Here is a 26,889-nt window from a genome sequence, read left to right as displayed (position 1 = left end):
AATGCTATTGGAAGTTCTGATCATGAATCATGATATCCAAAGTAAACATATACAAAGTAAACAAAATGGGCTGGTAGACTTACGGGCAACCCCGACAAGAGGAAACTTCTAAAACTGAAATCTACCTTGCTGCAGAATACTGCATAAGAACAGTAAGAGCAACAATATTTAAATCAATCAAATGCTCTAATAATGTCTCTAAATTATAATGTAGATATCAATATCTGATGGTCAAGTATATTTAATCTTGTATCAGATCTAATAAGACCAGTAGGATGTAAGGTATTGTGACTTGATCATCAGAATACCATTCAGAATTCAGAAGAATGAGTGGCCTGCACCAAACTGTTCACACTTTCACTGTTCTTTCTTAAGATACATTACTTAAAAATTGAGTTCTGATTGGTAATGGTAATGCATAGCTTGATTAGCACATGCTACAACATGTTCTACATTATATCAGTGTACATTCAGCCGGTTCTCTCTGATTTGGGTGAACCAGTAGTGGCAGCTGCGGGAGGCTCCACCCACCCACCCAACATAATGCACAGAAGGCGGTGCACATGTGCAGATGAGGTATGTGTGTGAGAAAAACATGCACATGCACAAGCACACACGCATGCTCAGTTTTGCGAACCACTAGGGAAGGTAAGTGAATCCCACCGCTGGCGTATATCACTATATTTGAAATGATTTGATAAATACAATTGGTCCAGAATGCAGCAGCCAGAGTGCTGATGGAAAAACTCAGCCAGTGCCGGAAAGCATGAATGTTGGAGTAACTACATTAGTCACTAATAAGGTTACAGTTCCTATTCAAAGGTTCAGTCATAACCTGCAAAGCCGTATATGATGTGGTGCTAGGTTACATACTGTAAGGCACTTCCCATAATTGATTCTGCTCATCCTGCTTAGACATTTAGAGAAGATCTGCTAAGAATTCTACTTCCCCTGGAAGGACACAGAATTGAGGTTTGGGAGCAGTCCATTCTCGGCACGCTGGAAGATGCTTTTTTCACAAAGGAATGCAACATCTTTCTTACTCTCAGGGCAGTGGAATTATTCTTGTTCCCTTGTGCATTTGATTCTAGCTGATTGAGTGTGGCCATCTGTTGTGGCCCGGCAGGAGCCATTGGCCACCAGGTGGTGGCAGAGCATTGGATCAGAGAGAGTGTTCAGGGAAACACTTGGGAGTTGTTGCAGAATGCACCCCGTCGAAGGGTTACTCAACGGAAGGAACAACTAAGTACTTACAGGAGATGATTGCGAGCAGCTGTTGCTCATTGGGATCCTCTCCTGAGTATAAAGAGACTGCTGGTGCCCGCCCTGGTTGCAGAAGTCAACATTCCGTTCCCGTTCTAGTGATTGTTCTTTTTCGCGTTCACAAACCGAAAGAAGCCAACTTGGATAAGTGGTTTGAGATATAGAGAAGCCGGGTTTGCATTTTGGTGTGAGTTATAGGACTTTCTGCCAGAACTAATTATCTTTGTTTATTTGGGCTTGCAGCCAACAAGAGCTTGGACTGATTAAAAGAAACCTTTTTAGTTACATGGCTTTTGGCTTTCATTCCTGGACGGAGAAGGGGGGCCAGAACACCATCTTAGTTTATTTTATCTTTTATTGTCTTCTTCAATTATTATTGTATACAATTTCTTGTTGCATAGCCTCTAAGCCCAAAAGTAAGTAAAATATGAATTGTCATATATCTGGCATAATATCAAGTCTCGCAATAGTGGCAAACTAAAGAAGCAAGAGCTACATGGATTCCATATTTTAAAGTTGGCCAAAAACATAATCTTAAGAACTGAAAATGTTCAAGTTCCCAGACAAACGTACAATCAATATCTAAGATGGAATGTTTCTTAAAAAAATTTCCCATCATCCCCACCCCTGAGATAGGCTGCCTTTTCTTATACTCACTAGGTTCATTGTCCATGTGGTTCCTGTATTCCGTCACAAATATTCATTAATAAAAACAAAATGGCACCACTGAATTCAGTGAGTTTAGGAAGTATTTACAGGGCGGGGCATAACCTTTTCCTAGGAGGTCACAGCAACACTTGTAATAACAACACAAATAATTCATACACCATTCGAAAGCCCATCAAAAACTGAGTTTATTGACACGATTTAATAGTCAGTATGACCACCATTAGCCCTTCGAACAGCATTCAAACGAGGTGGATAAGAACACAACAAATCTTCAAACAGTTCCGTTCGATTTTCCAGATTTTTCAACACAGTTTCCAAATTCATTCTCAAAGTTTCAACCGAATATCGATTTTGACCTTGCTCCTGAATCATCAGAGCTTCCACTTCATCCTTAATTATGGCCCCAATGTTCTCTGTCGGATTGAGATCTGGCGAATTTCCCGGCCAGACGTCATTGCCCCAAAATTCGACATTGTTTTCCTTTAACAATTGCTGAGTCGCATTTGCACGCATGCAAGGAGCTTTGTCATGAAGAAAGACAGCCTCACCAACCACCAAGACATTGTCTGGATCACTGAGAAATGGAATGACATTCTCCAATAAAATTTTCTCACGGAAATAACTGCCATCCCAGGATTCCCCTTTATCTTTCAAAACCCAATGCAGTTTCTTGGCTGTGAAAATGACGAAAATCCCGATGCAAGTCGGATTGCGAACGATTTGTCGATATCGTTCATGTTTGGCGATGTCGTCGACGTCTTTAGCCCAAATTCGATCGTTCTGGAAATTCGGTTTTCGAATGGCATAAACGAAGAATTCGTCAGATGGCGCCAAATGAAGAAAATCTTCCTCGGTCCATTCAGACAACCAATCGCACAACCAAAGCCGATCTTGAACGTGTGTTTGAGTTTTCAATGGTTTGCAAATGACGTGGAATGGCTTCAAACCTTCTCGTTCTCGATATCGGCCGATTGTCCTTTGATCAACTCGTTTTCCACGAATTTGAAGGATTTCTTGGGCCACTTTTCGGTTTCCTTTTCGTTGTTTGCGACTGCCAGTTGCAATGATGGCTTTGCTTTCTTGGGACAGTTGCAGAGGACGCCCTTCTCCAAATTTTGTGAAACATTCTTGGGCTGTTTTGTTCCAATTATCAGTAACCCAATCCGGATGACGTTTCAATTTGTTTGCAATCCATTTTCGATTGATAAACGTCGCTCCAGCATCGCGAGCCTCTCGAAAGGCAATGCATTTTATTCTGTCAATGATCCTTTGTTCTTCCGAATCGAATTTTCCAGCCATTCTTAAAGCAAATTTAACATTTAATAGCTCATTCAATTCAGTTTTTTATGGGCTTTAAAATGAGGTGTCGCGGAAGTTGTAAACTGCTGTCGATCTTGCTGTGACCCCCTAGGAAAAGGTTATGCCCCGCCCTGTATTTTCTGGTACTTGGATGTTAAGCTTACTTTATATCCTCACGGATAAACCCATCTGTGAAAAAGAATATTTTTGGATGCCTAAAATTCTTGGCTTATTGCTAATACGTATGGTCATCCCCATAGTTCTGAAGCATGAATTCAGCTTATTCGCCCTTTCCCCCATCTCAACCTTCCTCAATCTTTTGGCCTCTGATGGAGCTGAGTCTTCATAATTAATTTTGTCATACTGTTGTTAAACTATGGGAACAGAATATTAATACCTCAGGGAAAGTTACACTTTGGGCAGTCAGAGAACTTCCCTTCATGTTAGAGAAGAGACAACACCTTAACAGGTGCTACTTTGAGGTTCAATATGTACAGACTAGTCAATGTTCACTGTTTTCTATTTGTTCAACATTTTTCAAAATATTGTGAAGGCTATTTTCTTGTCTTCAATCTTTCCTCCCACTTTTTGATGTAGAAGCACATTCTGTGCTTAAGAAGCCTTAGTTAATCCAGGCATTTCCTGAATAGAAAAGAAAATGCAGATTATTGTTAACCCATCCGCTAATGAAACTGTGCCATGATTTCTATTTCATTCAGGAGAAATCTAAATACCATATTTTTCAGAATATAAGACACATCTTTTTTCCCTCAAAAAAGAGGTGAAAATCTGGCTGCGTCTTATACACTGAATACAGCATTTTTTGACTCCTGGAACCCTGCCCCCTTCACCAAAATGGCCATGAATAGCCTTTAGGAGGCTTCCAGAGGGGAGGGAGGGAAATGAGTGAAAAATGGGGCATTTTTTGCCCCCCTCCAGTCCCCAGGAGCACTCTATAAGCCTCCTATAAGCCTCCTGGACACAAAAAAGGTCTATTTTCGCGCATTTTCAAAAACATTGCTTTTGGGAGGTCTGCAGAGTGCAAAAAACTTTTTTTTTCTAATTTGCCTCTTCAAAATCTTGGTGCGTCTCATACTCTGAAAAATATGGGTGTATATATAAAAGCCAAATACTACTCACTCATCATGAAATCTCCAGAACTGTAAAGCCTACAAACTTGAAATTTGGCACCTATGTTCCTCGTGGCTTCTAGTTTCTCGCTAATAACGGGTTTTTCAAAATGACCATCAGATCATTAGTAATTCTGATACAGTAATTAACACGGTCTGATACTAAGGAGTTAGACATTCCACTCCCCTTATCACCTGAAAAGACCTCTGTTCCAGCTGCCAGTTGCCTCCCATTCTTTTACCTCGGTCCAAACTGGCAGACATTCCACTCCTTCACTCAGGAGCTGGGGCTCCTTACAGCACTAAATGTCGGTACCTCACCAAAATGTCTACACTTTCAACCTATGGAACTGCTTCCGGACTCAAAGCGGCAGCGATATTCCCCTATGTGTTTCAATCACCGACCACCACTGAGTCACCAGATTTAACCGGAGTGAACCGGATTTTCCCTGCATTGCCCAATCACATAGTTTTGTCATGAAGCACAGGTATCCAGCTAGTGCAAAATAAATGGGATTAGTGCAGGAGGTAAATGTCATTTTAAATCCCTTTAATCATAAATACACAGTGCTAGATAGCTAGCAATGTACTCCTTCACAAAGCATAAAAGTATAGGATTAAACTGATCATATCATTTATCTCTTGTTTGTCTGAATCTTGCATAATTTTGACTCCTTCCTTTCACAGCTCTAACACAAGCCCCCCTCATTTTTGCAAGGAAATAGTAGCCATTGCTTGCTGAGTTTCATATTTAGGCAGACTTAGTTGTAGAATTGTTGCGGCTTACAGAAGTGTGAGCATCCCTTATGGCAGTGAACTATTTAACTTGCATACAACCATGCCTTTGGTGACTGTTCTAGAGAAGACAGGCTGGTCTTTGTCTTCTTTCTGAAAGGAAGTTTGTATTGGCTGTATCTAAGTAAGTGACACTGTTTCACCCTTAATGATTCTCCCCCTCCATTATTTTATATTTAACTTTACAGGAGAATGGTACGTCTTTGCTTCAATACATGACAAATTACTTAATGGCAGGACACAGTTAGATCTGTATCGTTAGTTTTGCACTACTCAGTATATAGTTTGCAGTCCTATCCAAGACTTAAGATATTTTGTATATTGGTGGAATCTATTGAAATTACAATTCATTTAGTTTTATGGGTTCTCTTTTATGGTGTTCTTTTCTTATACAGATTTATTAACACAAGCATTACTTGTTAATTTCTTTTCAGATTTTTCTAAAATGCAGGTGACATTTGAGTTCAGTTTTCTAGGTTGGAATTGGATTTTGCTCCATGGTGAACCCTAGAGTAAAAAAAAAAAAAATGAACATTTTAATTATATTTAAAAGTTCCTTTTCCCCCAGCACTCAAGGACTCCAGGACATTATTATAACTGCCTAACGAAGTGAGCTCACATTATTTGTCCCAGCTTCTGCCAACTTAGTAATTCAAAAGCATGTAAAAATGCAAGTAGAAAAATAGGAACCACCTTTGGTGAGAAGGTAACAGTGTTCCGTGCACCTTCGGCATTTAGTCATGCCAACCACATGACCAGGGCTTTTAATATTCATGGTTATTTTTCTTTAAAAGATCAATCTTGTGTTTTGTTATGCTGGTGCCGGAAAATTAAGACAGCCAGAGCAAAATATTTATATGCATTTTTTTCCTGAAATTTAATTTTTTTTGAGAGCCTTAAGCTTAGACTGCCATCTAAAGGCCTTCTTAAGATACCACCACAGTGCTCATTTTTCTAAGTGTTTACTTCATCTCCATCAGGCACGAATCTGGCACAGTAGTAAATTATCACAATATTATACAATATGGACATGTGTTCCATCCAGTTTGGTTCCTGTTTTGGCAAGCACATTTGATCAGAATAATATCAATAATTTTATGTCATATAAAAAAAGAAGGAATATTCTGTTTGGTATCAGACTTCAGTCTGGTTGTACTTTGGTCAATTTGATCAATTCATGAACATCAAGGAGACTCAGGCTTGAATCAAATACTTTGACCTGATTTGGGGGGGGGGGGGTGTTGCAAATCCCGTTCCAACAAGTACAGTTGGAATGGGGCCGGCGGCGTCCTCATGGATGCACACAGTACGCGTGCACACATGTGTAGTGCGCGCATGCATCTTAGTACCTCCGCGATGCTCCAGCTGCTCCGTGGAGCGTTGCGCAGATGCTGTATGCACCATGCACCTCCGTGAAAGCACAGAAGCCTTTAAACACCGGTAATGAGCTCAGGCGGGCGGGTGGGTCCTCCGGAGCACTGTACCGGAACGGTATCTGGTGCTCTGGGGTGGCTATGGTATGCCCATTCTGGGGCGTACCACCTGTAACCTACCACTGGACCTGATGGACCATTGCAGGAAGCATGCAATGCAATGCTGACAACAGAATTTGAGAGGCCCAGCAATTGTTTTTGGCTAATCTACCAGGACAGCCCTTGGTTGTTTTATCTAGTCAATAACCTATCTAAATTTGTCTTTTGATCCAGCTGCTGCTATGACTCGTGTCTGTGTATATATCAACACAGTGGTGCTATTTAGCCGGTTCTATCCGTTGATGGAGGGATGCTCCGCTCACCCGCCCAGACGTCATCATATCCCATTTTTGATGGTCTGCGCATGAATGGACATTTCTGCGCATGCACTGAGGTGGTGCGTGCAAGCAAAGCAAGCGTGCACTCACATTTGCAAACCGGTAGCAAAGGTAAGTTGATTTCACCCCTGTATCAACATATAGTGTTATGGTCTTGTCTTGTTTTCCCAAATATTTTTTTGGAAAGACTGCATTCTGCCTGAACAGAAAAGTTACTGATAACTGTACAAAGAGAGTAAAGTGGGTTGCATGGTTTTCTTTTAATTATCACAGCAGTGTAGTAATTAAAATGTTGGTAAGTCTAAGTTTCAAGTCTGCTCTCAGTGATGGAAGCTTATTTGAGGAACTGGATCAGCCAGTTACTCTAAGACCAGTCAGAGAATTATAATTGATGGGAGAAAAATGAAAGAAAAAGTGCTCTCGAATGAACAAATAAGTATAAATCAACTGGGTATTAAAATGTTTTTATGTAAATGATGTTTGGATAATTAATTTTAATGTAAATAATGTTTGGCTCAGATGTTATTAGGAATTATATCAACCTGTTCATACTAGACAAAACTAATCAGAAATAAACTTCGTCATTATATGGTTGGGAAACCAGGGTCCAAGCGGTTAGGCTGAATATGAAAAATTTAAACAGAAAAAAAAGTCCAGAAGAAAAGAATTTCCAAATTGTTATGAAGAAAACTTTCATGAAATCACTAGGATCTGAGTTTGATTCAAAGAAAGGCAATCTGGCTCAATGGTCATGTAAAACAAATCAGAACCTGAAGAGGAAATGTAATTTGAGAAAGCATCTCTGCAATGATTTTATCTAGTCCTCATGGAGATAAGGCGAGAGAGCAGTGAAGAACATTCAGACTTGCAAGAGTCCATTACTGTAACCCATTGGTGGTATTCAGCCAGTTCAAACCGGTTCGGGAGAACCTGTAGTGGTTGGTGACCTTGTGGATGAGGTCCCCAGGTCTATACCGTCCTATTTAGCAATGTTTTCTAAGCCGCGTGCATCCATGCACACTGCATATGCAAGCAAAGTGCATGCATGGAAGGGTGCGCACGTGCGCAGAGGGCGCACACACTCACAAAGAGAGCATGTGCATGCTCATGGTCATAGTTTTGGTGCATGGCAAACCGGTGGTAAAATTATGTGAACACCCCCCCTCTGCTGTAACCTTATAATAAAGTAGTATTAGTTTTTATAACTTTGGTGTCCTAATCTTGGTGTACCTTGAAGGTATGTCACCTAATCACCTGCAAATATTCTGAATCACATTTCTTCTATTTTTTCAATCAGCACCCTCAATGAATGGACATTATGAAAACTGTAATCCGAAATATCTGAGCAGCTCTAAGTGAAAGAAGGGAGAGTGCAGCTAAATGAAAACCGGTGATTTGTAAATTAACCTCCCGTGGAAGTTATGGTGCTGGAAATTACTGTTATAATGTAACTTTTCTTTTTATGTATAGAAGCCCTAAACACCCTTTTTAAAAAACTCATCAGCATAGTAGCTCTAAGAAAGCAAAATATCTTAAACAATATTAAAAAAGGTTGAATTAGTTACACCTCAAGGGAATATCATGTGATTAATGGTGTTCAGCCACTGGGTGCCAATGTTGTCTAATATTTCATAAGCTGACATTTTTTTATTAATCCAGATGTTCATATATTATAATACTTGAAGATCTAAGATGATTAGAGATTTGAGCGTTTTAAAGATAGGGGCTGACATTCACTTTGAAATAGGACCCTACCAAATACTTGTATTTAATTTTCGTTCTTCTGCTCTCTCATTTTAAGTAACAGCAAGTATGTCTGAACTTTGATTCTAGAAAGAATTATTTAAAAAGGTCCCCCCCCCCACCATACCTACAGCTATTGTGTACCTATTTCATGTAAACAGTGAAAATTGTGAAGAACCACTAGAGGTCAGTGTATCTCAATCAAAATGTTAACATTGCTAAATAAGATTTAGCTACAAGTCTAAGCTTTAAAACCCTCTCCATTGTTCTTAACATTTCCATACAATCTATCAATACACACCTCCCAATAAATTGTAAAATAGGATGTTTATTTAATTGAACACTAGATTGTATCCAACAAATATCCAATGAAAATCATGCAATTTGTCACTTCAGTGCAGTAAAAGGTGTTTAGACTGAAGACAAAAATAATATTGTTATGAGGTCAGCAGATTGGTCAAGATAATCACAAAGAGCCTCTTTACTCTTTTAAACGTTTGTCTGAAATCTTGTCTCAGGTTTCTGTAAGTTGAGCAGGGTGAGTTCCCAGAGGCCATGCTTCTTAAAACAGACAAAGGGAGAGCTGATTGCTTGGATTGTGTTTCAATAACCCCAGGAAGACATGGTGATTTGCCATATCATGCCCAAGCATGTCCTGCAACTCTTGAATGATAAGTGGCTTCTCCTTTTGTCTTTCTCAGCAAATGAAGAGAGGACAATTTTTGAGCCCTTTGAGCTGTTACCTTTGAAATCCTTTGAGGTTGGACTATCTGGATAAATTCTATGCACAGGTAATCCTGTGCAATGGCACTGAAGTTACAATGGCAGTCAAAACATGTCTTATGAGTGTTTTTCACACGTCTGACCCAGTGGTGGGATTCAAATGTTTTTACTACTGGTTCTATGGGCGTGGCTTTGTGGACAAGGCTTGACTTTGTGGGTGTGGCTTTGTGGGCATGGCAGGCAAAGGATACTGCAAAATTCCCATTTCCTCCGCACTAACCTACTTTCCAGCTCCATTCTCCTGTTCAGGGCAACAAAAGAAGATCATAGAAGAAGATATTAAAATACCTATACCAATACCTATCAGCTGGGAGACAGTGGGGGTGAGTCCAGCCTATTTTCCGGTTCTCCGAACTACTCAAAATTTCCGCTACCAGTTCTCCAGAACCTGTCAGAATTGGCTGAATACCACCTCTGCTCTGACCATTACAGCATCCCCATGGTCATGGGTCAAAATTTTTGATGCTTGGCAACTGTCATATATTTATGATGGTTGCAGTGTCCTGTGGTAATTTGATCTCCTTCTGCCGCCGTCTGACAAGCAAAGTCAACGGGAAGCCAGGTTCACTTAACTTAACAACTCTAGTGATTCTAACTATTCTAACTAATTGCTATCTTAAAATCTCTAGTGATTCAATTAAGAAATATGGCAAGAAAGATCATAAAATGGGGCAAAACTCACTTAACAAATGTCTCACTTAGCAACAGAAATTTGGGGCTCTATTACAGTCCTAAGTTGTGGACTACCTGTAATTGTGAATTTATCTGAAAATTTGATGGAAGAAAAGTATTTGTAGGAGAGTAATATGAACTCTTCATTGAATGTTCAGCCTGTATATATGTGCAACTTGTTATTCTATTACAGAAAATACCATCAGCCTTCAATAACCTTGACAATGATCTACAGTTTGAAATCCCTAAAACTTCTTGCCTAATGAGAAAGTTGGGCTATGATATATGATCACTATATTGTACTGGAAACACCTTTCCTTATAAATCTGTTTAGAACTGGAGACATTTTTAGGAGAGATAGGTTAGACTGATGAATTTCACAGATACTTGATAATTTAACAAAGTGGATATTAAATGGTATATAAAATATTATGAACAATAATATTAAATACATAGTTACTTTATTTGATATGTGTTTCTTTCAAGAGTTCCAGAACAGCTTTCTTAGAAATATTCAAAATATTCTTGAGAAATTAAATTTTTATTGCGATTTTAGAAATAACATCTTTCTTTACTATCCTATATACATAGTTTCTAAAATCTCCCCTTTCACCTGAAATCACTCTTCTTCAAGTCCCGCTGTGCTGCTTCATCATGGCGGGGGAGTGCTCCTGGGAAGGATGAATGAAGAACATTGGGAAGAGTCTATATTCCCAATAGGATACCCCAAGATGTAAATATGAAGCCCATCTGCTCAGTTGAAGCAAGCAGGGCAGTAATGATATAGCAAGAGACAAATGTGTGGGAGAAAGTGAACTGCTCCTTGTCTTTACCAAGAAGGAAAACCATATGGATAGAAAATATAAAATAATTGACAATAGCGTGTTGGATAATGAGCCCCTTAGGTCAGATAGCAGCCAACATGCGATTGAGGAATAGCTGATGGTTTTTTGGAATAATGGTGACATTTATGGGGTATGGCTATATTAAGTCTTAGAAATTGCCAAGAAGATAAAAGTAAAGATATTCTCTGTCCAGTCACATTTGACTCTAGAAGGTGGTGTGGATCTCTGTTTTTTAGCCAAGGGAGCCAGCAATGTCTGAAGATATTTCTGTGGTCATGTGGCCAGCAAAATTATATGCCAAGATGCACGGAACACTGTTACCTTCTCATTAATGGTACCTATTTATCTACTCACATTTGAATGCTTTCAAACTGCTAAGTAGGCAGGAGTTGGGGCAAGTAATGGGAGTTCAGCACATCATGCAACGCTCTGATCTTGAACCTGGGCAGTCAGTTTTCCAGCTGACAAGCTCAGTGCCTTTAATTGTTGAGACATCATGCCTTCTTGCCAAGAAGATAAGAGAACTCAAAACCAAGAAAGACAAAAATAAAGTTACTTAGAAAGTAACTTAACAAATAATTTCAGAGAGCTATTAAAAGGGGCAAGAAGCAATAGTACAACAACATCTTTAAAGACATTGAAGGTGGAAATAAACACGGTAAAACAAGGAAAGTCTTTAAAAGGATCTCTAAACTCAGAAGGTGATCCCACTTTGAATTTGTATGTTAATGGTGCCGAGTGACAGAGAGCAACTGATTCAAAGGAGATCAAAGGAAGATGGAAGGGTATACTCAACCATTATACAGTAGAGATGTACATATGATCATATGATATCATAACATCCAATATTCCTTAGAAGATACTCCTTACTTATAGGAATATCTAGTAGTAGAAGTCGAAGTTAGATCAGCATTTTACCAAATCATTACCAAATCAGAAAACTACAGGAATTGATGGAATACCCAATGAAATATGGCAAGCAACAGAAGAATAATCATTCAAGGTGCTAACAAGCCATGCCAGCAAATCTAGGGAACAACACAGTGGGCAACCAATTGGAAGACATCAATCTTCACCCCAATAACAAAAAATGGGAAACTTAATGCAAATTATCATACAATACCTTTTATTTCAATGCTAGTAAAATTATCTTAGGATCACCCAGTGCAGATTTAGGATTCCTTTAATTATCATTTTACATGCAACAAATCATTTTACATGCAACAAATTGTTTCATATAATCAATAGAAAATTATGTTAACTTTTTAACACAGTGTAAAATATTAACAGTGGGGAATCACAGTTCCAAGAGGTAGCTACGGACTTGTGCATCATTATAGATAGCAAAAACTTAAAAGTAGGAACCTATGGCCCTACACCAGAGAGGCTTTCCTTCAGGCATCACTTTTCATTAACAAATCTTGATCTCATGCATCATTTTGCAGAAACTATGTCTGACATAATAAATCATTTAACCACAGGGGTCACTGGCATCCTATTCACCAGAGAATAAAAGCTGCCAGGTGCCTCTGTTGATTTCTAGATAGAGATATTGCCCACATTAATTCCATACACTCACTCACACACACTCACAATAAATTGTGGTAATGATCCATTTAGCTTAAAATTACATAAAAGGCTGTCAAGTTTACATATATTGCAAAAAAATAATAATCAGAAATGCTACATTTTATGGCTTCCAGAGAAGTGTTTCATAGTATACAAAATATTATTAATCTTTTTTAAAAAAGTTTCAGAAGAGGAATGGCAGCCAGGATGCTAACATAGCTTATAAAATATAAATAACATAAATATTGTTGGCATTTCATTCATCAAGGAGATAATGCCTTCCATCACTTTTAATTTAGAAAAAGTAAGTTAGAATTCTTTTTTGTTATGACAAAGCAGTTTCTTTATGTAACATTAAGTCTAAACAAGTTTAGATAACAACACAATTTCGCCAAGGTTCCATTTCATTAAAACAAAATAAATGATACCAATGTAGAAAGACTACAGAGTAAGCAGATCTTCATAGGCTGTATGGTGTCTTTGTGTTGTTGGTTTGAGCTCTGAGCTTGGTGATTCGGTTGCAAATGTTTCGTCCCCATGAAATTGCAAACGTTTCATGCAGATGAAATGTTTGCAACCAAATTGCTGAGCTTGGAGCTCAAACCAACATCATAACTACTAACCCACACTACTAATATTCAAAGACATGCTGTCTTCCACTTTCAACCACAAATTGAGATCGGAACTTCTATCATGTGACTGACTTTATGACTATTTTACCACAGTCATTAGGCAAAACACCACCATGGGATTGTTAAGTGAGTCATGCTGTCATTAAGCAAATCCAGCTTCCCCAATTGACTTTGCTTATCAGAAGCCAGCTGAAAAGGTCACAAATGGTGATCATGTGATCACAAAGCATTGCAGGTCAGTTGTTAAGTGCTGTGATCAAGTGACTGCAGGGACAATGCAATGGTCATAACTTCAAGGGCAGGTAAATTACCTCCTCCCGACCCATAAGATCCCACAGATTAGGCCTCCTCCGAGTGCCATCTGCCAGCCAGTGTCGGCTGGCAACTACGCGGAGGAGAGCCTTTTCTGTAGCAGCTCCGACCCTCTGGAACGATCTCCCCGTGGGGATTCGTACCCTCACCACCCTTCAGACCTTCCGCACAGCCCTCAAGATCTGGCTATCCCGCCAGGCCTGGGGGTAAAGATCATAGTTTGCCCCCGCCCGAATGTTGAATGAATGTTGTTTGATCTTAACTACACACTGTATTTTTATGTTATTGTATGTCTTCCCCTCCCATAAGTTGTTAGCCGCCCTGAGTCCCCCCAGGGAAAAGGGCGGCCTATAAATAAACACAACTGAAACTGAAACTGAAACTGAAACTAAATAAGTCACTTTTCCCAAGGCTGCTGTAACTTTGAACAATTACTAAACGAATGTTGTAAGTTGAGAACTATGTGAGCTGTCATAAAATGTGAGGAAACCATTTGATTGATTTGTTGTCTTCTTTGCTTAAATCCCCAGTCTTCATTGTGAAGACTCAACCCATTAATTAAGTGAAACCTGTGCAGCCGTAGGTCAAAATTCCTTTCTATAGAGATTATTCTACAGCTAGCTAGCTGGGAAATTGGGGGAATTAAAATTCACACATCTTAAAATTGTTGCGGTTGAGGAACACTGTACTAGCAGATGATACAAGTATAACTACACTCTAATAGTTTTTGGGCACCTATATTGGGAAATATTCATAAATAGCATTTTAAAATGCTTTTTAAACAAGGGGTATAAAAAATTCTTTTAACAAGAATTAAGCAGGAAAGTCACCTTGCTTTGGCAGAGAGATGCCTGTCTTTCTGCTCACTAAAACCAACATTGAATGGGCAAGCAATTATTTCCCAGAAGAAATTCTGCAAGACCCAGGAGAATCTTTCTATTATTGTGATAACACCCTCATGTATGCTTTTTAAAAGTCAACAGGAGAAAATGTAGTCCTCTGGGTACCTCCTGATTGATCACAGGAGAGAATTTTACCATACCCTCTTACCATATCTTTGAGGATTTTAGAAGATGCCTAACCTTTTTGTTTGCTTCTTTCTTCACTTGACAGAGACACACCTTGGCAAGCCAAGGAATGAAAGAAGAGCAAACAAATTAGAAGTGTGGTCTCATAGCTAATTATTATGCAGAACTGTAATTTGAGAGGATAAAAGGCCATGGCAATACTCACATGTTGTCCTAAGCCAAGGATTTGTTTCCCTCGATAATTTTTTTTGTTATGATTTATTGAATATATTTGTAGAATGCTTTTAATTGTTACAGCAATTGCAACAATAACATGTTTATGAACTTATTATTTGACTCTGAAGTAATCCACACTACATTTTTTAAGGGCAGTAACAGTGGGACAGGAAATAGAGTGAGTGTCACACACACCCATAAGTGTGTTTGGGACAGGAAATATATATTTTATACTGTGGTATGATGGGTGGCCAAACCTGTGCAATGAAATTTCTACATCTTTTTAGGTGTGATACATATGACAATAGGCAGGAATTAAATTGCATGGCTGTAGCTGCTATCTGATTCCTTTGATTTTTCCCTGTCAGTATAATATAGAATGAATATTTTTCAACTTGCTCAAGAGAAGATATTTAGCTTATGACCAACCATATGCCTCACATTAAAGAGATTTCTAGCTTCTAAATATAAAGTTATTAATGGCAATTTTTAAAGAGCTGCTGTTAAACTGTACAACCAATAATGAGCTACATGGATCAATAGGGTAACCAAATCTTAGGTTTTACTGTTTCTATTAACTTCAGTTGCATTTATTTAATAAGAGGAGAGGCATACCATGCCCTGAGGATATACAAAGACCATATAGTGTTAATAAATTTTGTCTCCTCTTATAGACATGTATGCATCCATCAGTCTTGAAAAAGCCTTCAAAGGAAATAAAAGGAAAAAAAATGAATGCAACATATCTGAGATGTGTTGCATAATGTTTTTAATAACATTGACAACTAATGTACAAATAGAATAGAATGGAATAATAGAGTTGGAAGGGACCTTGGAGGTCTTCTAGTCCCACCCCCTGCTTAGGCAGGAAACCCTACACCACTTCAGACATCCACATCTTCTTAAAAACGTCCAGTGTTGGAGCATTCACAACTTCTGGAGGCAAGTTGTTCAATTGATCAATTGTTTTAACTTTCAGGAAATTTCTCCTTAGTTCTAAGTTACTTCTCTCCTTGATTAAGTTCTAGCCTTGCTTATTGTCCTGCCCTCAAGTGCTTTGGAGAATAGCTTGACTCCCTCTTCTTTGTGGCAGCCCCTGAGATATTGGAACACTGCTATCATGTGTCCCCTGGTCCTTCTTTTCATTAAACTAGACATAACTAATTCCTGCAACCGTTCTTCATATGTTTTAGCCTCCAATCCTTAATCATCTTTGTTGCTCTTCTCTGCACTCTTTCTAGAGTCTCCACATCTTTTTTTACATTGCGGCGACCAAAACTCAGTGCAGTATTGTGAATGCAAAAAATTCCAAATCTTCCCTACAAATTCACACTTCAAGCATACAAAGATCATTCCTAAGAGAGAGGGAGGCCAGCATTTAATATCTAGTTTCAGTGATGTACCTTACTGCTTGTACAACAGGGCATTGGATGAAAAAGGTCACAAGTGTTCCAGCAACCCAGTCCCAACTGCTTCCAATCACATGGTGGGACTACAATGGAGAGAGAGAAATAGCCAGGAGCCCCAAGAGATTGACAGTTATTAAGGAAAGGACAATAGAAAATGCTCAACAGAATGGTTGGCGTGCAAAGGAATAAGGATATATTATGCACAAAATCAGACGACTGATTTAAAAATTTTCACAATTTGTCCCGCATCCCGCGATGTTTTAAAAAAGTCCCGATTTTCATGGGTGAGTGGATGGGCATTGGCAGTGCAGCCAGGACCCGCTGTGTGAGGGCGAGGGAAGAGGAGGGCGGGGCCTGAGGGAAGCCGGCAGAAGGGGGCTCGGAGGGAGGGGGAGCCAAGATGGCGGTGGCTGAGGAGGAGGTCTCCCGGCCGCCACTGCCACCAACACCGCCAAAGAATTGCAGGATGATAGTGGCTGTGTGCCGGGAGGACGGCCTGTGGGGCTGGAGGCTGCATGGCAGGTACGCGCTGCTGAGCACTAACAGGAGTTGCAGGGCGGGCTGGCGAGCAGCCTCGCATACGCAGCTCACCTCGCTGCCCGATGGAGGCTGCCCTGCTGCTGGCGCTGCTGTGCCTCTGCTCCGCAGCGAAGATGCCACTGCCACCCCCACCGGCTCTTCCCACCCGGACACCCGCCGCCCAGGAGCCGCCCGAAACCTTCCTGCCCACCACCGGCTGCACCGCAGCCGACTCGTCCCGGGTGGGTTGGAAGGCTTTGGGCGTCCGGGTGGGAAGAGCCTCAAGCAGATGGCAGTGGGATCGCCGCCAGAAGCCTTCCTGCCCACCATTGGCTGCACCGCAGCTGACTAGCCCCAGGCGGGCTGGAAGGCTTTGGGCATCCGGGCAGGAAGAGCCATGAGTGGATGGCGGTGGGATCGCCACCCGGGAGCCGCCAGAACCCCAGAAGCCTTCCTGCCCAACACCTACTCTCCCCGGACTTGTTTTGATGAGTGCGGGGTGACTGACGGTAGTTTGTGCCAGCCACGCCCACTCAAACTATCATCAGTCACCCCGTGTTATAATCTGGCCACCTTATGCTTGGTGGGAGCTGCGGACACTGTTGGGTGGACGCTCCCCATGCCGCGCATATCCCTCTCCTTCTTCCTATGTCGCACGACTCCCCTATGGCGCTGCCATCCATCGGAGGCAGATATAAAGCTCCGGAAGAGGCGCCACGACTGGGGCAAGGCCAGTGGGGCTGCTCTTTTCCTGCCAAAGGGCCCAGGACTTGAACTCTCTGAGGCTGTTGCGGTGGGATAGAAAGGATGATCGGGGTTGGTTTTCTTCCTCCCCCCCACACCAGTGGAGTGTCCCCTCTCCCACCTCTCTGCTCTGTCTTGTGAAGGCTGCGATCCGCGCCTCCCCCACCCCAATCCTTATTGCTAAGACACAAGGGTGCTCAGCTTTTGGCAGTTATCAATATGGTCACGAGGCGCGATTGATGGAAAAGGAAAGATAAGGGGTGATTGAGCGGCTATTTTCCTTGGAGGAATGGGGATGGGTGATGGGTGGGGAGAGATTAAGACAACACGGTTGATAAAGAGATGTTAACGAACGGTTTGGGATGAGGGTAGGCTCTCCACAGGATGGGAACCTGAGGATGTTGTGCACTCAGAGTGTCCCATGCAAGTTTTAGGACTCCTACATGCTCCTCTCAATAATTGGGCTCCTTTCAAAAAGAGTTGGAGATTTTTAGTATCCTGTTAGGAACCATGCAAGCCTGACCCGTCCAGAGAATGGGTGGTGGTTGGGAAAGCCTCTTTTGTTTGCAGACAGTAAGTGCCACGAGCACATTGGTTGGTCATCTCAGACAACCATCTTTTGATTGTTTTTTTCGTCCCATGGGGAACGGAGGCTGCTGTATTAGGGATTTGTCCGAAGACGTGCTTTCATATAATTCATGACTTTATGTATGTGTGTGCATGTAGGCAGAGAGATTGCCTTAGATGAGGAAATGTGTGTCATCTGAAAGATTATGGAGCAGAAGGAGGGTGAATGTGGGCTGTGATGCACGGCTAACCCTCTAGAGATTTTAGCAGAGCACAAAAGGATTGTGGCTCCCAGTAGCAGCAACGGCAGCAAACGTCTTCCTTGCCAGCTTCTAAACTGGGATGTTATTGAAAGAAAGGAACCCTTGAATGTGAAGCTAAGAGTACATTTTAGGCAACCAGATAGTGAGTTAGCTCTCTGATAGTAAAAAGTTGTAGGCTGCTTAATTCATTCTCAGAGAATATTCTCTTTTCGTTTTTGCCCTTGGTTTCAATTGGGATTCAAATAAGAACTGTAGTCCAACAGCTAAATTCCGTAAGAAGGGGGATGAGTGCAAACACCCCTTCCACTGTAAGGCTATGAAGCTGGAGCTGATATGTCAAAGTCTCCAGTTTAAATGTCATTTTAGCTAGGTGACCTTAGGGAAAGTACAGCTGTCAGTTAAGGTACCTACCCCCATCTGCTGAATGAAGATAATAATATATTCTGATTTAAGGGAATGATGGCAAACAAGGCTTCTTGAAATAATGCTTGCAAAGTAATATAGAAATGTTGGCTGCAAAAGTTGATGGAATTAGGAGAGATGGCAAAATTGACTGCTTTGATTAAAGAACACAACTAATTTTGTTTCTACTTGGAAACCCCTTTTGTGCTTCGGGGGAGGGGGAGTAAAACTTTGATTTTGGTTTTCCTGATTAGATAGTTTGTCGCTATAGAATTGGGTAGTATATATTATTGTGTAAAAGTAAAAAGTTGAGGTTGTAATGTTATTATCTTCTACTGTGCTAAAAAAGAGTCAGAAGTCAATGCCTCCCCGCCCTTTTCCCCTTCTACCACACACTTTCTCCTTTTTCCCTTTTTCCACTCTTAATTTCCCCTTATTTTCATTTTTTTGTCTTTTATATTCTGATAAACTAATAAAAATAATTAAGCAGGTGAGAAATATGAAAAGTAAATGTGATTAAAGTTCACTTTTCATCTTCCTCCAACCATCAGTGCCTTTCCCTCTCACTTTGGCCTTTTGTAGTGGAGCAAAAATAATATTTCTGTCAAAGCTTCCTTCCCAGGGGAGAACTCCCAGAATGCCAAGAGGTGGGCATTAAAGCCAACCCAAAAAAGAAAGACCCTATCCCAGAAATCTTGCTTCAAGCCGAATTTCCCCCCATTTCCCTCATTACACTAAAAAAAACCTCTTCCATGTCTTCCTACTAAATGAAAGCCTTTCGGTGTAGTGGTGAAAAGGCTGGCCTACACACCAAGGGAAGATGAGTTCAAGTCCTGCTTTTGGGCCAGTCGTTCTCTCTCAGCCCAACCCACCTCACAGGGTTGTTGTTATGTGGAAAATATTAAAAGGAAGATTAGGTATGTTTTCCGCCTTTCAGTTATTTGTAAAAATAAGACAGGTGGGATAAAAATCTAATAAATAATTTTAAAAAAAAGAACCATAGACCATTTATTCTATCAGAACATCTTATTCCTAATCAATTCAATTGGATTATTCCTTCATGAGGATTGAAGGTAGCATTAACTAAAAAGTCCCATTTTTTAAAAAAATTTATTAAGACCCCCCACCCCCCGGTCAATGGTGTCCCTTTTTACCAATCTGAAAATCTGGTCACCTTATGTATAATTAGACATAGTGTATTATGCAAATAGGCTATGATAGAATCACAAAAATTGCCAGAGATTAATCCTTCTTTCCTTCCTCTTGTACACAGGAGAAAATCACATGACCAATTTTCTGCACTTGCTGAATTTGAGTGGTGGAGTCAGAGATTTTCAGAGGACACAAAAAGGAGCTTAAACAAAGTGGACCTGAGATTATAGGTTATCCACTCTTAAAAAAAGAGATATAGAATTTACAAAGTGTAGCCCAGAGATTAAGTGCAAAGCTAAAATATTGAAGCTAGTATAAAAAGTCAGAGGTCAGATCTATATGACTATTCCAGCTGGTTGAACAGAAGTCTGTGATTGTGGTATTTTTCCCCAAGTAAGTTCTAACTGACCTTCATCTCACATACTGCCAGTAAAATTGATTGATTTTGCCCCCCTAATTCCATCATGTTTAGAACAACTATTTGGAGAATGTCAATCACCATAAATGTCAGTTTAAATACTATGGTCTGCATCATCTCTGAACAGTATTTAGAGTAAAGAACAAAAAATGCTCACCAAGAATTCTCAACGTCACCTGGACAGAACTGACAAGCTTTGATTTGGCTCTTGTGCCTCCTCTTCAAGTTGACTTCAGCTTTTGTTGAGTACACACATAAATACATGTGATTTTCTTGGCAATAGGAAGGAAATGGATCATCACTGTCCTTTTGTAGAATGTTTGTTTACTTCTAAAGAAGTTAGGTGAAAGGGAGAGAAGAAGAAAAAGAATTAAAACTGGAATTTTTGAGAGCCCAAGAGTAAACGGTTAAAAGAGGAATAAAGGGAAAAAGAACAACATTAGTAGGGTAAAGAGAATAGTAGTAAGTTTGTGATTGTGAAGTAACTAATTAAGAAATAAAAAAGTGATAGTACATTGTTAATTGTAGAAAAAAATTGAAAGAAATGCTCTCTAGGTTTAAATTGAATTAGATAATGTATGCTGTTTATAGCAAAATATACCAATGGAGAAAATAAGAAAGGAAAATTTGGTGTAACTTTGAAGGGGCAATTGAAGATATCGTTTATGTATTAAGAAAAAATAATCATAAAGATGAAAAATAATGGAAGAGAATAATTTAGCAGAAAGTAAAAACAAAACTGATGTAAAAAGGACTATGTAAATGAGAAGATGTAAAAGAAAAGACCTGGACAACTCTTTGTTCCAATAATATGTATAATTTGTATTAAAAATAAAATACTTGAATGGCAAAAAAAGAATGATAGAATTAAATTTCAGTTTTCTTCTTCTTCTTCTTCTTCTTCTTCTTCTTCTTCTTCTTCTTCTTCTTCTTCTTCTTCTTCTTCTTCTTCTTCTTCTTCTTCCCCCACCCCCTCCATTAAAATAGACATTAGAATTAGAAGGCTCATTCCTCAAAGCAATACAGCTTGCTCTTTTAAAAAATCTATAAAAATATAAAATTGATAACACTTTCCCTATGTATTACGTTATGTGCTACCAACTTCAACAATAATTCATTTGGGGGAGTGGGGGTGCAGTGATTACTTTGTAGAACAAGGAAGGGTTTTTTTAGCTGTTGTCCATGGTTAGAACAATTTGCCTTGTGACAAAAATTTTCAGATACTGCCAGTTTGGAGTAGTGATTAAGGTCCTGGCCAACAAATCTGCCTGCTGCCAGATAGTTAGGATCCTAGATACTCAGTGAGGGGAGAGTATTGGAAATCATTAGCATTGTGTATATTGATTTTGCTATTTCTAATCTATCCACGCCTCAGCTGTCACTCTTCCTCAAAGCAACATCCCAATATTATTTACTGGGTGTGAAAATCTCTTTCATTTTGAAGCCGTTTCAAACTAAGTTAGGTTAGGTGTTTGCTCTTTAACTGGCAAGGCAAAATTTCTTGAGATCATATGTTATTACAGCTATTGCTAATTTTCTTACTTTTAGTATATTTGCAATTTCTATTACCTTTATTAATCCTTGTTCTTCAGGCTCGAAGAAGGTGAGAGAAAAGTGATCATGTGAATTTGTAATACATAGCTCCAGCAGGGCAGTTTACCATTAAGCACAAGTTGCAACTGGATAATGAATCAGATGATGTTCATTTCTGAGAAAATGGCTAAACATCTCATCTCAAACAAATTAGTTTCACTAGTGCATGAATGAATATCAAGCCGATTACACATTGTTTAATGAAGCATTCCTCAGAACATACTATTGCCCCAAATGCCTCATTTTTAATTGTTTTTTTTTTGCCAACTAAATTTGGAGGACACATTGCATATTTCTAATACATAGAAATATTTGTATATTGTATATTCTTTCAACTATACTTTTTTCTATCTAGCCTTTATATAACAAATATTCTGACACCAGAAAACCACAAGTTTTCTTGAGTAAGATTATATAAGGAAATATCTACTATTTGTCTCATAATTACAGGTTTGTATAAATACCAGATGGAGATGTATAATCAATAAAAGTATTGTACTTCATCCACATTAAAACGGAATACAGGGGACTTCCTGTGGTGACGTCATTGTGCTTAGAGTGGAGGAAAGGGAGCTCTCCTAACCTCTAACTCTAATTTCTTCATTTGGGCTCATTTTTGAGCGCTGTTGATCCTGAAGGGGCCAGCAGATTAAGGGGAATACTCTGTAGATGCTGGGGTGATAAGGCAAATCCCCCATTGGATAGGAGAAACCCTCTAAACGGACGAGGAACTATCCTGCCATTTGGTTAGGACCAGATCGATGGTGACCGCATAAGAAGGAAGCAGAGAGAGAAAGCAGTTGAAATCGGGATATCTGTTACTATTACTGACAACCCAAAGAGAAGGACAACACGAAATTGGCAGAGAGGGTCATCTGGAAAGAAGGAGGTGCCGGGAAGGAGACTGTTTTTGCAGTTCAATTTTGCCAAAAAGAAGTGAAGCAGAGACACTGAGTTGGAAGGGACAGCCTGAATAAGTTGAAGGAATTGGCCACAGTGAGAACGAACAGAAAATCCAGTGTATGGAAAAAAAAATAGAACAAGCAGATCGGAAGATGGGAAAAATGGAATTTGAATATAAACAACTTAATAAAGAATTAGAGCTATCAATAATCCAACTTGAAAATGAAAGAGCTGCATTCTACCTAAGATTCCAAAATATACCGGAAGAGAAGGAAGAAGACCTGAAAGGAAAAATGATTGAAATCTTCACTGAAATTCTACAAAGAAAAGAACAAGAGTTGAGAGGTGACATCGATGAAGCCTACCGGGTGCATACTAACTATGCCAGAAGACACAGACTCCCGAGAGAAGTGCATGTAAGATTTGCTAAAAAAACAACAAGAGATGAAGTGTACAAAAAAACCAGAGAAGAGATGATTACATTACAGGGAAAAGAGTTGATCACGCTTAAACAGATTCCATGGAGAATTCGGGAACAACCTAGGCAGTACCAATTTTTAACAAATCAGTTAAACAAAAATAGAATAATGTACATATGGTTGGTACCAGAAGGAGTTCTGGTTTCTTGGCAAGGAAAAAGATATAAGATAGAGAATATAGAAGAAGCACAGAAATTCTATGAAGAATACTGCAAAGGGGAAGAAGAACAAGGAAGTAAAGAGGAACTAGAAAGTAGAAGTTGAGGGGAAGAAACATTAGGAGACAATGAAAGAAACAGGAGAGAAGAACAGAGGCAAGAAAGAGAGAGAGCAGAGAAGGAAGGCACGAGATGGAAAAGTCAGATACAAACTAGAAGTAAAAAAACCCAACCCCAGCTAAAGATGGATCAGGAAATAACAATTATTTCGATAAACTTGAATGGACTGAATGCACAAAAAAAGAGCCCAGATGTTTAATAAACTTAAGAAATTGAAGGTAGATATAGCCTGTATCCAGGAAGTGCATATTAAAAGTGAACATAGGAACTTACTGGAAAACAAAAAACTAGGGAAATTATATACAGCATTGGCAGATAAAAAAAGAGGGATAGCAACCTATATAAAGGAAAAAATAAACTCCAAAGAAGTTTACTCAGATGAAGAAGGCAGAATGCTAATGATTGAAGTAGAGACAACAGAAAAACCGATATTATTAATAGTCATATATGCACCAAACCAGGAACAAGAGGAATTTTATAGGAAATTACACAACAAAATAAATGAATTAGAATATGAAAACATTTGCTTAGTTGGGGATTATAATGCAATAGTGGATAAAAAAATGGACTATGAAAGCAAAAAAAAAAAAATACATTACCCAAATCCTTTTTTGAGATGGCAATGGAATATAAACTACAGGATATTTGGAGAGAAAGGCACAAAACAAGAAAGCAATATACCTTTTATTCGAACCCCCATCAATCTCTATATTGGATCTCATCTGGGCTATGTAATCAAGTAGACGAAATTGAAATAGAAGCTAATGAGTGGGCAATAAAATTAAGATGGAAAGGTCAAAGAAGAAGAAAAAGATGGATGATGAATTCAAGTATTGTAAATGAAATAGAATACACTGAAATGTTGGAGAAAGAATTAAAATTGTTTTTTAGAATAAATAAAAAAGAAGACACCTCAATTCAAAATCTCTGGAATACTATGAAAGCGTATACAAGAGGCCTTACGATTGCCTACATGGCGAGAAAAACTAGAAAACAAAAAGAGCAACAAGAAGCCATGCAAAAAGAATTTAGGGAAGCCGAAGAAGAACTACAGGAAGATCTAAAGAATAAAACTAAAAAGGAAAAAATAGAGGTGATAAAACATAAGATCAATTTAATAACTCAAAAGGAATTAGCACAGAAAATTAAAGTAGTCAGACAGAATTACTATGAACAAGCCAACAAACCAGGACGATGGCTGGCATATAGACTGAAGAACAAAAGAGAAAAAAGGACGATATATCAATTAAAGGATGATGAGGAATGAATTCACTACAAAGCGGAAGAAAAGAAACATATCATTCATAAATACTTCACAAAACTATATGCACAAGATAGTATGGAGGAAATCAAAATAAAACAATATTTAAACATAGAAAAGATAACACCAATCTCAAAAGAACAAAGGGAGGCAATAAACAGGCCAATAACGTTAGCCGGAGTGGAATTAGTCCTGGAAAATCAGAAAAATAATAAAACCCCAGGACCAGACGGAATACCGGTGGAACTATACAAATATAACAAAATAATATTGAAAGAGCTAGGAGTGGAAATGTTTAATGAGGTTTTAGGAAAAGCCAAGATACCTGAATCATGGACTGAAGCAATAATATCGCTAATCCCAAAAGAAGAAACCAATCTACAAGAAATTCAAAATTACAGACCAATTTCATTATTAAACTCCGATTATAAAATATTTGCAGCAATTATGGCAGGAAGAATTAAACAGGTTTTAAATGAATGAATACATCCAGACCAAAATGGATTTTTACCCCACAGATATATTAAAAATAATACGAGAGTCATCCTAGACATAATAGAGTATTACGAGCATCCAGAAAAGCAAATGGTACTGTTTTCCTTGATGCATAAAAAGCATTTGACAACGTAATCTGGAAATTGATAACAACACTATTGGATGAGATGAAATTTGGAGAAAAATGTATAAAAATGATAGAAGGATTTTATAACACTCAGACAGCCAAAATTCTGATGAATGGAGATCTAACAGAAAAGATTGAAATAAAAAATAGGAGTCAGACAGGGAAGCCCCCTCTCTCCTTTGCTGTTTATATTGACTTTGGAAATTTTACTAAATGAAATTTGGAAAGACCAGGGAATGAAAGGTTTAAGACTCAAAAATGAAGAATATAAGGTCCAAGCCTATGCCGATGACTTAGTATTCGTTCTAGAGGACCCATTAGAATCCAGCTTGAAATTAATTCAAAAATTAGAAGAATATGGTGAAGTGGCAGGACTAAAGATCAATAAAGACAAAACAAAAATGATAACCAAGAACATGACAAAAAAGCAAGAAGAGGAACTGGAACCAGCAATTAACTATGAAAGTGAAATACTTGGGGATCTGGCTGTCAGCAAAATGTTCCACAATTAAAGACGATAATCATAATAAATTAGTGATACAAATAAAGAAAGATTTAGAAAATTGGAAGAATATTCAGTTATCACTTATGGGACGTATAGCAACAATTAAAATGAATATCTTACCAAAATCCTATTCCTGTTGCAAGCTGCACCTATTAATCCAGAAGAATTCAAGAATTAAAGAAAATAACCGCTAGGTTCATTTGGCAGGGATGAAAACCGAGGATTAAACTAAAGTCAATGTAAGACAGCAAAGAGAGGGGAGGTTTAGCATTACCAAATTGGGATTTATATGCATCAGCAGTAACAATAACATTGGTGAAGGACTAGATAGAGCTAAAGAATAAAAGAATTCTTACCTTAGAAGGCCATGACCTGCAGGCAGGCTGGCATACATTTCTATGGGATAATAAAAATAAAATGCACAAATACTTTCAAAATCATTTCATCAGAAGAGCCTTACTGCAACAATGGTTCAAAATAAAAAAAAATCCACTATGTGAAAATCCCAAATTGGCTATCACCAACAGAAAGGATGACTCACCCAAATTTTACAGATTGGAACAAAATCCTAAAATACAGAGACTTAATTGATAGACAGGGAAATTTAAAAACAATTGAAGAATTGGCAGATCAGAACATGAAAGTTGACCGGCTAACTTACCTCCAAATCTAAGGTGACCAGATGTCCCGATTTTGGCAGGACAGTCACGATTTATAACAATTTGTCCCGTTTCCCAGGGCGTTTTTAAAAAGTCCCGATTTTCTGGCTTCATGTTGAAAGCTTCATGTTGGATTTGCTTAAGAAATCCTAACCAGGGCAAGACAAAAGACACTCTGTCTAATTAACCTCTCTCTCTGTCTCAGTACTTTCATTGAAGATATTAAAACATTAAAGCAAGAAAACGAACCCCCCTGCGCCCTTTTTACCTCATTTTATAAGAAAAAATGACCAAGTACCATAGAGCTCCAGGAAATACTTGGCTAGAGAAGCCGCGAGTGTTCCTTTCT

The 26,889-nt window shown here is 39.0% G+C and overlaps 1 protein-coding gene and 1 long non-coding RNA gene across 3 annotated transcripts in view; both read left to right on the top strand.

Annotated features, from left to right (window-relative positions):
• The first annotated feature begins 6,868 nt into the window (after positions 1 to 6,868).
• LOC148049185 (uncharacterized) lies at positions 6,869 to 8,538 on the top strand. Its single transcript, XR_015695388.1, has 2 exons — positions 6,869 to 7,077; positions 8,264 to 8,538. It is a non-coding gene; the product is annotated as an uncharacterized LOC148049185 (long non-coding RNA).
• An 8,041-nt stretch (positions 8,539 to 16,579) lies between these two features.
• The window catches only part of CLVS1 (clavesin 1), a 100,852-nt gene continuing 90,542 nt past the window's right edge, over positions 16,580 to 26,889 (top strand). Inside the window, exon 1 of one of the 2 annotated variants that reach the window (XM_087707020.1) lies at positions 16,580 to 16,697. The gene's annotated coding sequence lies outside the window, so the exon portion shown is untranslated. The remainder of the gene's footprint in view (positions 16,698 to 26,889) is intronic. The other variant, XM_087707022.1, reaches the window with a different exon arrangement.

The sequence above is a fragment of the Thamnophis sirtalis genome, unplaced genomic scaffold (genome assembly GCF_051295495.1).
Source record: "Thamnophis sirtalis isolate CommonGarterSnake01/CBP01778 unplaced genomic scaffold, rThaSir2_p1.2 scaffold_2, whole genome shotgun sequence".
In the NCBI taxonomy this organism is placed as follows: domain Eukaryota; kingdom Metazoa; phylum Chordata; class Lepidosauria; order Squamata; family Natricidae; genus Thamnophis; species Thamnophis sirtalis.
Note: the sequence above shows the minus strand (reverse complement) of the source record. Positions and strands in the feature narration are given on the sequence as shown.